The sequence below is a fragment of the Ammospiza nelsoni genome, chromosome 17 (assembly GCF_027579445.1).
Source record: "Ammospiza nelsoni isolate bAmmNel1 chromosome 17, bAmmNel1.pri, whole genome shotgun sequence".
Lineage (NCBI taxonomy): Eukaryota > Metazoa > Chordata > Aves > Passeriformes > Passerellidae > Ammospiza > Ammospiza nelsoni.
The window spans coordinates 15,408,492-15,423,012 of record NC_080649.1 but is presented as its reverse complement, the minus strand read 5'-3'; positions in this window follow the sequence as shown (position 1 = coordinate 15,423,012).

Sequence of the window (14,521 nt, the reverse complement as noted above, 5' to 3'; positions counted from 1 at the left end):
TCAAACACCCACAGAGTTTGGAAGGCTGGAGACACTTTCAGCCTCAGATCTGATCAAAGCTTTACTTTTTTTTGGGACACTATCCCAGAGCCCCGCTCTGGGAATGAGTTTAGCAAACATTGCGCCCAGGCTGTTCTGCCTAAGCCTGGTCATTGCTTTGAGGTGTTTAAATAGTTTGTGGTTTCAGCCTCCCAGGGTCAGCAAACCAGTGGTGGGTGTGTGGTGTGAGGGATGCTCACTGATAAGTTCATGTATTGAGGGCTTGAGGTGCCAGCTCAATTTTATTACTTTTTATTTCATTCTCCTTGCTGCAATACTTCAGCAAACACATTTGTGGCTGCCTGCAAACCCCTCTGCTCTCACCTTGCCCATCACCACCACGAGGACCAGGAGTGCTGCTCCTAATCCTGCCCAGACTGATCTCACTTTTCAAGTGCTCAGCCCTTCTTCCCCCCGTTCTGAAGCAAACCCATCTGAACAGGATGCTGGGATGGTTGGCCAGGTGCACCTGGAAGGCCTTGGAGCCAGCCCAAAATGTCTTGCGTCAGGCCCTGTTACATCTCACCCTCCTTTGCTCTTGAAATCCAGTTCTCCAGAGCCAAATCAGCTCTCCTGCTCCCAGTGAGCTCCTCAGGGTGGCTCTCAGCAGGACCTGGAGCAGTGGAGCCCATCCCAGAGACAGCCTGCAGGAGCTGGAATGCCAGTCCTGCACAGACCAACATTTCATTTTGTTTTCTGTTAAAAGCTTTAAGGGATTTGAGTTCTGCCAAGAGGGCACAGCCACAACCACCCCTCCTGCAGCCTCTGGAGGTTTATGACAGGGAGGGACCCTGGCAGTTCCCCCATAGGACTGCACTGCTTGGGAGCAAGTCTGGGGAATTTCAGCCCCTTAAACAGCCCTGAGCGGGGGTTGTGGCTGTGAGAAATGGCCGGGAAAGTTATACCTGGGTCACAAAGAACTTGGAAGGAAGAAGATGAAAGGAGCCACGTAGTCAGTCTGCACTCATAGAGCACCTGGGGATCCAGAATCTGCCACAAACTGGAACCAGTGGTTCTGTGTTTGCTGGCACTGCCACCATCACACCCTCCTCCTCCTCAAGTGGCATTGGTGCCACTGGTGGCATTGCAGATGTGTGGGAGCTGCCCCCATAGCTGTTCCCTTCCCTGTGCAAGCTGGGGAGGCTCAGAGGACGCCCCACTGCAGCAGCCTGTCTGCCTGTGCCACCTGGGCACCCCAGCCGGTGCCACCCGGGCACCCCAGCCAGTGCCAGGGGCCTCAGCATCAAGCAGAGCCCAAGGGCAGCTGTCCTGGCCCAGCACAGGTTTGGCAAAGGGCTCACAGGGATGCCCTGGGTGTTGTCCAAGCCCAGCAGCTGAGCTGGTGGCACGGGAGCTGTTGGGGCAGAGATGGATCCTCAGAGCAGGAAGGGGCTCTGGGCTGCCTGACCACGGTCTGGGCTGAGAGAGAGGCATCACCCTTGCCAGGGGAACCAAAGTGAAAATTAACAAACCTGTCAAGCTCACTCAAACACCAGTTTCCATCTGCTTTGCCTGGAGCTGCAGCCCGGCCCAGCTGTGCTGCCTCACTGCCCAGTGAGCTGCACCCTCCAGAGAGCTCTGTGCCCCTGGCAGGAGCTCCCGAGGGAGGAGAGGTGGCTCAAAGGCCGTGCAAGGCGCCTCCTCCCCAAAGCCATGCCTCGATGTAACCTGCATTGCTCCAACAGGGAGAACACTCCCCAGCCCAGGGCCACTCCCCTGCAGGGACCCCAGGGCTCTCTGCACACACCAACCCACACCAGCAATGCTTCAGCTGCTGGGACAGCCCGGGGTGCTCTCTCTGACAGACCCACCCCAGTCCCCTTGCAACTCCAAACAGGATTCAAGGGGAAAATACAAGGTTTGAGGCACCAGAGGGAAGGGTTAAGAATTGTTGCTGCCAGATTGGGAACAGTTGCAAAAGGGAAACGTAAAAATAAAAACATGCATCCCTAAAATAAACCTGACATTCATTTCTTATCCTGGCTGACACGTGGGGCTGCTCCCACTGCTGGGTTTGGCTGCAGAGGGTGGAGCCCCACAGAGCCCGGCTCTCCTCGGGATGGGGACCATGGGCATTCCCATTCCCACTCCGGGTGCAGAGTGACGCCCTTCAGAAGAGCAGAGGGACAGCTGCAGAGGGACTGCTTTCCCTGGCAGCTTCAGGGCACCAGCAGGGCTGATGGAGGAGTGGAGCCAGCATGTCACACGGAGTGAGGGGCTGGTGGCAGAGCAGGTGCCTGCAGGACACTCCCTGTGACAGGGACATCCCCTGCTCTGCCCTCTCTGCTCTCCCCCTGCCATGGCTGCTGTGGCAGGGGGTACCTGCCCAGGGCACAGGGTTTGGCCTGGGCCATGCACCTGAGCTCACACACATTCCAGCAGCTGCAGCCGGGCCCTGCTCCCTCCCCAGTGCCTCCGTGACCCAAGCCCTGCACAACTCTGTGTCTGTGCTGCACCTGGGTCCCCTAAAACACACCCATCTCACCTTCCTACACAGCCCATACAGCCTAAAACCCACATCTAGCTCTGCTGCTTTTCCAGGTGTCAGCTGGCTCTGGAAATTCATGGTGAAGAGGAGCAAAGAGGCCCAGGAAAACTCACAGCGCTAGTGCAGGTCTCCCTATCCAGCCTGTCTCCTTATCCAGGAGCAAGAAAGCTGGCACAGCCTGGGACATCCATCCCTACCAAAAAATCACCATTCCCTGCTCTTCAAAAACACATTCATGTGCCCAGGGAGGTGTGGGAACAGCCAAGCCCATCCACTTGCCTCCCCTCCAAAGCTGCCAGCAAAATAATGAGTAACTCTGAGACAGCTGGGCTGGATTCCTGGCTAATCAACTAATTTATTTACTCCTCTGATAGTTATTTGTTGTGCAGGGACACAAATGGAAATTTTAACGACTTTTTTCCCTATCTGGGCATGGAAAACTCTGTCTTCCCAAGGCAGGGACGAGGGACGGGATGCCAGGCACAGGGTGGGCACTGGAAGCAGACCTTTGGGAATGTGGAAATGACCAACAGACTGTCTTACCCAGCACTGCCTCCCAGGGGGTTGCTCTAATCTTGGTTTAGGAAGCTCCAAATGGACAATTACAGAATATTTTTTCCAAATGAATGCAGTTTCTGACGGTGTGTGTGCATGCAGGACTCACTGTCACAGAACATTCCTGCAGCTGCGCTGTGTCCGGCTGCAGGGCTGGCCCAGCCAGCTCCAGCTCCTCCTGCAGCTCTGAACTCTCAGAGCTGTCTCTCCAATGGGGCCTTATCTCAAATTTGGGGTCCCCCCAGCAGACAGAGCTGCAGCATTTGGTGTGCTCAGCACCAAGGGGGTCCCCAGCACTGCTGCAGGGGTGCAGGGGACACCTGAGCAGGGACTGGGGCTGGAGTGAAGGTGAGGCCACTGCTCATCCCCAGGATGAGACCAGCAGGTCACACCTTCCTCAGAGGTTCAGCTCCTCTCACCACTGCATGCCTGAGCCCTGGTTTGGGTTTAGATCATCTTCCCCTGGGAGTTTACATGGATTGAGGGCAGCAAGGTTCAGGATGATTTTGCAAATTGTGTAGCATGAAATATCACAGAGAGATGGGGCTCAGTGCAGCAGATACTGGGGGTGGTCAGAGGCCAAAGCTTGACAGGACACAGGGAATGGCTTCCCACTGCCATTGGGATGGATGGGATATTGGGAATTGGGAATTGTTCCCTGTGAGGGTGGGCAGGCCCTGGCACAGGGTGCCCAGAGCAGCTGTGGCTGCCCCTGGATCCCTGGCAGTGCCCAAGGCCAGGTCAAACAGGGATTGGAGCCACCTGGGACAGTGGGAGGTGTCCCTGCCCAGGCAGGGATGGTAATGAGATGAGTTTAAGATCCTTTCCAAGCCAAACCACTCCATGAATTTCTGTGCCTGCATCTCTGCTCCCCTGGTCCCAAGTGTTGTGACCCAGAACTGTCCCCAGGCTCTCACATGCTCCCACTGAAGCTTCTCAAGCACTGCTGACCCCTCCCCAGAGCTCTGCTGGGGGCTGGCAGCTCCCTCCCTTGTCAGAACATGCAGGCCCAGTTCAGAGACACTGCAGAGCCCTGGAAAGGCCAGCTGTGCTCCCAGCTCAGGGCATCTCCTGCATCACCCCGAAATTTATTAACCTTGTTTGTCACCATGAGGTCAGAGCACATCTTAACTGAACAGCTTATCCATGCAGAACATCATGGCACTGTGTGACACCTTCAGTGGCCAGGAGGAAAGCTGGTGACACTGCATGGCAGGTGCCCCAAATGGGGAGTAGAAACAACGTGGATTAACCACAAGGCTGGAAAGAAAGCCTTTATACAGGTTTTTTCTGAGGTTTGGAGCAGTGTCTGGAGCCTCATCCATGGGCAGTCATCCTTGGTGCAAGCAGCTGCCTGAAGATCATGGAATTCCAGAATGGTTTGGGCTGGAAGGGACCTTAAAACTCATCTCATTCCAACCTCTGCCTTGGGACACCTTCCATTCGAGATGCTCCTGCTGTGGAGAAAACCAGGAGATGTTTTCTTCCCCAGCCAGAATGGAACTGAGGCACAGAAACCCTGGGGTTTGGTTCTGTTTCCCACATGGAATTTTCTAGAGCTGAGGGCTGAGCTCAGCTCTCTGTGATGGAGCAACCTGGGGAGGCTCAGGCAGGTGCCCTGTCCAGGCAGGGTGGATGGATGGCACTGTGCCCTGTCCAAGCAGGGTGGATGGCACTGTGCCCTGTCCAGGCAGGGTGGGTGGGTGGCACTGTGCTCCGTGCCCGAGCCGGGGCTGGCACAGAGGCCTTGCCATGCTCAGGGACACGGTGGCACTGTGGCACAGCCCAGAGCCCACGGGGACAAACCTCTCTGTCCTTCAGAGAGGAGCAGATGGGCTGGCATGGCTGTGCCACCGGCACGGCGGGGACAGGAGGCTGCTCCTGCCAGGCTGTGATCCTGCTGCCAGGGGAGGACGGGGCATGGCTGTGAATCCTCCTCGCTCCCTGCCCCCAGGGAAGGGGCACTGGGATGCAGGGCCCGCGGCTGAGGCAGGGCTCCCTGTCCTGGGTTTGGCTGGGATAGGGTTAATTTTCCTCCCAGAGCTGGTCCAGGGCTGTGTTTTGGGTTCAGGATGAGAACAGTGTTGATAACACGCTGCTGGTTTGGTTGTTGCTGGGAAATGCTCTCCCTTAGTCAAGGACTTTTCCATTTCCCATGCTCTGCCTGCCAGGAGTGCCAAGGACTGGGAGGGATCATGGCCAGGACAGAGGGATGTTGCAGACCATGGAACATCGTGCCCAGTGTGGAAACTGGGAGGGTCGGCCAGGAGCCAGCTGCTGGGGATGGGCTGGGGAGCGTCACTTGTCAGTCCTGGGCTTTATCCTCTCTCCCTCCTTCTCACTGCATTATCCTCACTATTAGTACTTTTATGTTTCATTTGGTTTTAATTATTAAACTGCTCTTAATCTACCAAGTCTCTCTGTTCTTTCTGGTTCTTCTCTCCCACAGGGAGAGGGGGAAGTGTCTGAGCCAGCTCTGTGTTGTTTCCTTGCTGGCTTGAGTTAAATCATGATCCTCCTCCATGGGCCTCTCTGCCCATTATTAAACACTCTATTTTCATTCACAATGAGACCCATGGGCTCCATCATCTTTAAAAATCTCTCCCATGACCTTTCTGTCCATGTCCCCATTTTTTTTTCCACATTGTGTCTGTGTGTCAGTCATCTACCTTGTCCTGACAGCCTCTGAGACCAGGGAGAAGCTGCCTACGGCTGCTCTTTCCAGCAAGCAGCAATTCCATTTAAAGCCCATCTAACAAATACAGGCTGTGCTGTGCCAAGGCAAATAGGAAAGCACAGCACTTCAGACACTCAGGATGCAGCTAAACCATCCACAGAATGCCAACTGCCAATCTTATGACAAAATTCTGCTGGTTTTTAATTCAAAATGAAAATATATTGGTGCCCAGTGGGCAGTGCTGAGGAGAGAGCTTTCCCCAGTTCACTCTTACCCGGCAGGAGGGAGGAGATGTTTTAATATAGGATTGAGATATGACAAGACAAGAAACCTGCATGTTCCCCACTACCCTCCCTGGGATCAGGGAGCAAGGGGCAGGAGCAGAGGAAACAGCCTCAGGCTGCACCAGGCGAGGTTTGGATTGGATATTGGTGTATCTTATCTACATTCCAACACATCTATTATCTACCAATATCTACCAATATATCTATATCTCTATATTGGATATTGGTGTATCTTATCTATATAGCAATATATCTATTATCTACCAATATCTACCAATATATCTATATCTCTATATTGGATATTGGTGTATCTTATCTATATAGCAATATATCTATTATCTACCAATATCTACCAATATATCTATATCTCTATACTGGATATTGGTGTATATTATCTATATACCGATATAACTATTATCTACCAATATCTACCAATATATCTATATTTCTATATTGGATACTGGTATATCTTATCTATATCTATATCTATATCTATATCTATATCTAATCTACATTTTAATGTGTATATATATATGTATTGGATATTGGTATATCTTATCTATTACCACCTCAAATGGATGGTCAGGCATGGACACAGCTGCTCAGGAGTGCCCATCCCTGGAGGGATTTGACAGACACATGAATGTGGCAGTTGGGGACATGTTTTAGAGGTGGCCTTGGCAGTGCTGGGGTAACAGTTGGACTTGATGTTCTCAGAGGGTTTTTCCAAACTAAATGATTCAATGACCCTGTGCACCACCCTTGGTCTGTGTTTCCCAAACCCCATTTTCCTAAATCTGTCCTCAGGGAACTTGTGGAGATGGTAGGAAACGGCAGAAGGCATCATTCCCACTCACTGAAGCCCAGGTACAGAGCAGCAGGATGTCACAAAGTGTATGAAAAAAGCTGTGAATCCCATGGCATCAGCAAGGTAAATGTCAGGGAGAGTTCCAGTGCCAGGGCTTCCTGCCAGGCTGAAATCAGGTCCTGTGAGATGCCTCCCCATCCCACTGTTCCTGCAGGGCTGTTCCTGCACTCCCAGCCCTGAACAGGAACTGGAATCTCACTTTCATATTTCAAAGGGAAAGCCCATTCAGCCTGGAGCAGCCTGGAGAGGAGGAGATGAGGGCAGAGCTCACAGGGCTGCAGCTCCTCCTGAGGGGCAGCTCCAACCTCTGCTCTGTGACCAGGGACGGGAACAGCTGGAGCTGTGTCAGGGCAGGGTCAGGTTGGAGATCAGGAAAGGTTCTTCCCCCAGAGGGTGCTGGCACTGCCCAGGCTGCCCAGGGAATGGGCACAGCCCCGGGGCTGCCAGAGCTCCAGGAGAGCTTGGACAGGTATGCCAGGGATGCCCAGGGTGGGGTTGCTGGGGTGTCTGTGCAGGGCCAGCAGCTGGGCTGGATGACTCTTTAAGCTGCCCTCCAGCTCAGGATATTCTGTGATTCTGTGATACATGAAGTCAAAAATGTCACCATTCTCCACTATGCTCCCACACAGGATGAAGCACACTTTGAAATTCATTAAAAATCCAGGCAAACCCCCAGCTATTTAATGGCAGCTAACTTGGAAATCATTAAATGGAGGGTTAGATGGGCAATGAGGAGCTCTGTAGCACCTGTTAGCCAGGAATAGATTTGCATCCCTCTGGAAAGGTGTCTCACAGCGGGACTGCAAAGGAAGCAGTGAGATCCTCCAGGAGAGCAGGAGGGAAAAGAACAGTAAAGCTGTTCTAAGTGGAGGCAGCACAGGAGAGGGTGGAAAACACAGGCTGTTTTCAGGATCTGGAGAGGTGATAATAACCAGGGAGTCAGGGAAAATAATATCTGGAATAAAGAGAGACAATAATGAACTTCTGTTGAAACTGAAGTGGTTTTTTCTCCCAGTGTCAGGGCTGGAGAGCTCTCGCTGCAGATCTCATGGGTGCACACTCTCTGAGTGAGATCAAGGCAGCATTATTTCTTTAAAAACCCTTCTTTAAAAGCACTTCTTGGATTATAGTTATGAATTTTCTAAGTCTCCATTTTCCAACATTCCATTTAGATACTGAAAAACATGCCTGTGAGTTTGTCTTTCTCTGCTGAGATGCCACGGAGGCTTTTGGAGGCATCTCCCAAGGGGTGCTGCTCCAGCCCCACACATGTTCCACCCCTGCACCAGGCCTGACCATCCCTGGATCCTCATTGCTTCCAAACCCAGCTCCCTGCCAGCAAAACCATTGCAGCTTTTTGTACCAGAGAGGGGAACAGAGCTGGGAAGGGGCTGGGGCACCAGGAGGGGCTGAGGGAGCTGGGAAGGGGCTCAGCCTGGAGCAAAGGAGGCTCAGGGGGGACCTTGTGGCTCTGCACAGCTCCTGACAGGAGGGGACAGCCGGGGTCATGGCTGTGCTCCAGGGAACAGGGACAGGACAAGGGGGAAGTTGAGTCAGGGCAGGTTTGGGTTGGATTTTGGGAAAATCTTTTCCCTAAAAGGGTGGTCAGACACTGGCTCAGGCTGCCCAGGGCAGGGGTGAAGTCACCGTCCCTGGAAGTGTTCAAAAGGCATCTGTGGACTTGGGGACATGGTTTAGTGGTGGTTTTGGCAGTGCTGGAGGAATGGTTGGACTCAGTGATCCTGGAGGTCCTTTCCAAATTTAATGATTCCATGATTCTGTGACATTTTTAGGACTTTACCATTTCCACGTTCTGCTCACAGCAAAACCATGGGTTCATTCCGAGTCCTTTGTCCTGAGGATGTTTTCCTGAAGAGCTGCCTGGCAGAAATCCCTCAGGGCTGGCTCAGGAGTTTGATTTCCCACAGGGCACTCACCAATTGAGTTTTTTCTGTTTTTCATTACACGGAGCTGTTACAATGACTCCTCCCAGGGCACCCAGGAGACACTTTGGAGGAAGAAAAGCACAACACACCCCAGCAAAATTCATCCCACCAGACCCATGGCTCCACCTCAGGCCCTGTGGGTCAGTTTTTGCTGCCTGGTTTTATCTGCACTATCTGCCTCTGCTGGGCTCAAAAACTGCCCAATAAAAGCTGGATTTGCAGAACTCCCAGGTTGGAGCTGATGGCCCACGGCAGGGCTCCTGCCTGGTGGAGCACACCCATGGGATTTATTTTAAGCCTGTGTTCAGGACCATATGCTGGAATGTTTTTCCAGAGCTCCAGAGGATCTGAACTGGTGAGTTCTACACATTCTTAAGTGAATCCCTGAGTTGAGTCTGAAGTGGGTTAGTTCACAGCCTGCTACACCAGACCCAGATCCTGCTGGGATAAAGGGGACAAGAAACCATGCAAAATCTGTTCTTCTTCACAGCAAGTGCTGGCTTTCAGCTTTAAAAAAAATGAAACATTTTAAATGAACATTACAAAACCTTTGCATCAAGATTTTTAGTTTGACTAAAAATTTTGGGCTATGTTAGATGAACAAACACAAATAATTCAAAATTCCACAGCAGCAGCACATCCCATCCCTGGTGTCCATGTGTCCAACCCCTCCTAGAGAGCTGGGCTGCCTGGTGACACTGGTCATGGCACATGTCATGTTGTGACACTGTCATGGCACAAAGCATGTTGTGACACTGTCATGGCACAAGTCATGTCATGACACTGCCATGGCACGTGTGGTCCCACAGGGATGCAGTGACCACAGAGGAGAGCAGAGGAATGGGGCACCAAGGGGGTAGAGCTAAGAGGATCTGACTGGCATTTCTAAATCCTGAATCAGCATTACTGCACTTCTGTGTCTTTTGGGTTTTGACAGTTCATAGAATCATGGAATGGTTTGGGTTGGAAGGGACCTTGGAGCTCATCTCATTCCACCCCTGCAGGGACATTTTCCACTGTCCCAGGTTGCTCCAAGCCCTGTCCAGCCTCATGACAGGGGAGTTGTTACTGGATGATCTTTTAGGTCCTTCCTATCCAAACCATTCTGTGATTCTGATCTGTGATAGGGGCATTTTTCTAGGAAGGATCTGTTGAATCTACCCATGGCTTTCTTGTGATTTAAGATATATTTAAGCTGTTAAGTACAAGCATTTAATTTTTGGATGAGACCATATCAGGGTAGGACAGGATCACGAGGAGGAGTCAAGAGCCTCACCATTGTGATTAAATCCTGCATTTAAATCCCCATCAGTGCAGGGCTGCCCTGAGCTAGGCTGGGTTATACTGTCCCCAAAGTCTTCTGGGCTGAGGGGAGCCTGGATGTGTTGAGCAGGAGTGCTCAGCCCTCTGCCTGCCTGCTGCTGAGCATGGATCTGTGGGGTTCTGCTGCCCAGGACACGTGCAGTGCAGTGGAAAATATCAGGGATGGGGTCCAAGGGCTCCACTTCAGCAGCTCCCTAAAGCACCGTGTGTGTCTCTGCTTTCTGCCACACCCCAGGTGTCCCCCAGTGTCCCCAGTGTCCCCAGGTGCCAGCTCTGCTCTCTCCTAGGGGACAGAGCCTGCTCAAGGTGCAGTGTTCGGGCAGCTCAGTCTGGGTTTGCACACATTTATCCTGTCCCTGGCTCTCCCAGCCAGCACTTCAGAGCTCGCATGGAGAAGTTCTCAAGTTAAAACAGCTACAAGATGCAGGAGCCAAGCACAGGAGCTGACTCCCAGCCTCTGAGAGAGTCTGCCAGGGGATTCTGATGCTTTAAGAAGCGTTTGAAGGTCTGATCCACTGAGGGAAGCTCAGCTCTGGAGGCACACCCGGCTTCACTGCCCCGCCAATTGCTCTCCTGTGCCTGCTCCTCATCCCGAGCATTTTGCACTGAGAAGGAAACCAGCAAGTTGTACAATTTGCTGTTGGAAGTACAAGTCCCACAGCACCCCTGCACCCCCATGGCAAGGTGGGGGGTCATTTTCGGGTGCTGAACATCCCCTGCTGCAATAACCCGTGGCAGGGAATGGAGTGAGCAGGCCAGGTGTTAGCAGGCTGCTTTCATCGCTTCTCCATTTCATGCCTTCCAGCCTCGCTGATGTTCCTCCTGCTCCCTCATTAGCAAAACAATCTTCTTACAGCACTCTGTTGCCTGCAGCTTTGTTGGCTCCACTTTTGCAGAGCTTCACAGGGGCAGGAACAGCCTTCAGTGGCAGAATATACAGAAGGTGAATGCTTTTTCATAAAGGCTTTTTGGAACTGACCAGTGAAGAGCTGGGGCATTGCACAGACTTAAATCCAGTCTCTTGAGGCCAAATACCCCAGTGCCATTACAGGAAATGGGAATTTCCATATTTTCTGCAAGAAGAACGAGAGAAAGTTGGTAACCTCATGCACAGACTGGATTTTAGAGGGCTCCTGACTGAAGGCCAAGCCCTGTGCGGACCTAACCTGGGTCAGAAGTGGCATCCACAGCATGAGACACAACCTGAGCTGGAAGGGACTCACAGGGATCATCCAGGGCAGCCCCTGGCCCTGCTCAGACACCCCAACAATCCCACCCTGGGCACCCCTGAGATCATTTTCCAAGCACTCCTGGAGCTCTGGCAGCCCCGGGGCTGTGCCCATTCCCTGGGGAGCCTGGGCAGTGCCAGCACCCTCTGGGGGAAGAACCTTTCCTGATCTCCAACCTGAACCTGCCCCCTGACTCAGGGCCTATTGCTGATCACCAGAATCAGTTGATTTGTTGGGCCTGGGTATGTTGGGGCATTTGTCTGGGGGTTTTGGACATCCAGAAGATGTTGCAAGAGTAACTCCAGAGGGGCTGGTGGATGTGTGGAAACCCCTGGAAGACACCTGGAAACCCCTGGGCTGAGGGACAGATGCCATGTGCTGATGTGACACAGTTGTCAGCTCATCCTCTAAGGATGCATTAACCTTAATATTAAGAGACAGTCTTAACTACAGAGGAAGCAGTGCTGAAAAGGTTACTGAACTCTATGACCAGCCTTCCAGGAGGAAATATAGGCTAAATTAAATAAAAATGGAGTAATAAATCATGAACAGTGGAAATGAGGGACAGAAGAGCATGAAGCAATAACAGCCTCTGGTCTGTAAACAGGAGATAAAAATAGGGCAAGGAGATGGCATCAATCTGAAGGCTATTTCCAAAAACCCACATCCCAAAAGGCCTCAGACTGACATTTCGGGGAGAGCTGGCAATTTCAGGAGGTCCCCTCCAAGGGCACTGCCCAGGGTGTGAGGGCAGCAGGCAGTGATCTGGGTGCCTGGAGGATCTGGGTCCCTTGGCCTGGGGACTTCAGAGCTTTTGTCATTGCCCACATGGTGGTGGGGACTCCCATTTTTATGTCCAGACTGCTTCTGGACAGAGCCACCCATTCAAGGCCTTCTGGTGAGGCTCTGATGGAAATACTTTCTGGACTTTTTGTTCCCTTTTTTCTGGAGAACACCCCAGGTACAAACTGACCCCATTGCTCTTCAGACCTTTTCCCAGCGCTTGCCTTTCTTGCATCATCAACAAGTCAAGGAGATGGGGAGAGCTGCATGTGCTGGTCAGAACCAAACCCTGGCTGTTTCCTGCTCCCTCTTGTCCAGGCTGCACCTGCTGGTAGATTTGGAGGGGCAGCTCTTGGGATGGCACCATCACCCTATTCTGTGGCTGCATCCTGAGCATTTCAGACCCACTCCTGGGAGATACATCAGCAGCATTTCTTCCTTTAAGTACAGTGATCTAGACCATCTCCTGTGGGCATTAATGCTCACACCCTCACTTGCAGGCACTGCAGCGTTTTGAGGGCGCACAGTAAAAATCCCTGGGTTGTTTTGGCACCCAAAGTGCCTCTGTCCAAGGCCACATTTTCTGCTCTGCAGGGAGCCTGGCTGAGATGCCAGGGAGATCCTATCCAAAGAACACAGCATCCATGGCGGGAGAAAGTGAGGCATAAGTAGGAAGGGTGCAAAATTACTTTGACATGAAGATAAGGAGGGTTGTGAGGGAGAAAGTGGTGGGGAAAAGGTACTTCCTCCCTGAAGGGGTCAGAGCAGTGTCCAGGAGAGAGTGCAGGAAAGCCCAGCATGTCCCTGCACTGTGGGAACTCAGCACATCACTCCAGATGTCCAGAGTTGCTGAGATAACCCTTGGGGGGGGCTCGGAAATCCTGGAATGTTGCCAGGAGTGCTTGGTGGTTGGATTTTGACCCTGCACGGGATGTGCCACCTGTATGAGGACAAGAGGATCACTTGGGGATAAGTGGTGAAGGAATTGATTATTCACAAGGTGAAAATACAGGTTTTAGGGTTTTGGTACAGGGGGGTTGTAGGAGACAAGATGGAGGAATCAGGGCGTGTCTTGTCCTTCTTTCTTCTTTCTTGTCGTCCATTTTCTGTGGTGATGTTGGCACGTTGGGATTGTTCATGGTGAATGTGCACTTGTTAATAGGGGTGAAAGGTATTGGGAAATAGAGGTAAATATGATGTGCGTAGTTTTTAGTATAAAAATAGACGACCGCCCAGTGGGACGTCAGTGTGCCCTTGGCTGTCTTGCTGGTCAGACCTCTGTCAGGCTGGAAGAAAATTTTATAGATAAGAAATAATAAACAATACTGAAGACTGAAAATCTGAAGAGTGCAGACTCGTCCTTTGGAGCGTGGGCTGTCCCAAGGCCATCCTACGCGTGACCGGGCAGAGACAGAAGCCGAACCAGTCACTGCACGACTGAAGAGCGGATCAGGAGGAGTCTCTGGGGAGAGGGAGGGAGCAAGCCAAAGCCCAAAGCAAAAATATCAACCTTTACAGCCAGGAGCTCCAAGAAAATAGCTGGACAAGACCGTGTGAACCTTTTTGTGAGGCTCAGTGAGGGTGGCAGCATGTTCTCAGCCACAAAAGCTCACGGATATCCCAGCAGTGTGTCCCCTGCACGCTGCTGTCCCTCACCCGGAGCAGCACAGACCCAGCCGCAGATCCGAGCTGGGGAGAGAGGGACGGAGCTTTCCCTTCCCCCGTCGCACACCCGCACAAACCCGGGCTGGGGAGCCTGGACCTGTTTCCTTCGCTGGTTTTGACCGCGCCTCTCCATCTCTGGCCGTCCAGCTGACAGGAGCTCCCCAGCAGCCCCGGGCTGTGTCGCAGCCTTGCTGTGACTCTGCTGCCGCTCGGGGGGTGCCGGCCCTGACCCTGCGCTGGGGGAGGCACAAACGCCCTCCCGGCGAGGGGCCAGGATCTCATTACAGCTCTGCCAGGAGCGGGGAAGGCAGAGCTGAGTCACCGGCAGGTACAGACAGTGACTGTGAGTCACCGACACAGCCCCGCGCATCAGTCACCGCCTGGCCGGCACCGCGCCCTGGGGGTGTCACTGCTCCAGGGGTGTCACTGCTCCATGGGTGCCATGGCTCCGGGGTGTCACTGCTCTGGAGGTGTCACTGCTCTGGGGGTGTCACTGCTCCAGGGGTGTCACTGCTCCAGGGGTGCCATGGCTCCGGGGTGTCACTGCTCCGGGGGTGTCACTGCTCCGGGGGTGTCACTGCTCTGGGGGTGTCACTGCTCCATGGGTGCCATGGCTCCGGGGTGTCACTGCTCTGGAGGTGTCACTGCTCTGGGGGTGTCACCT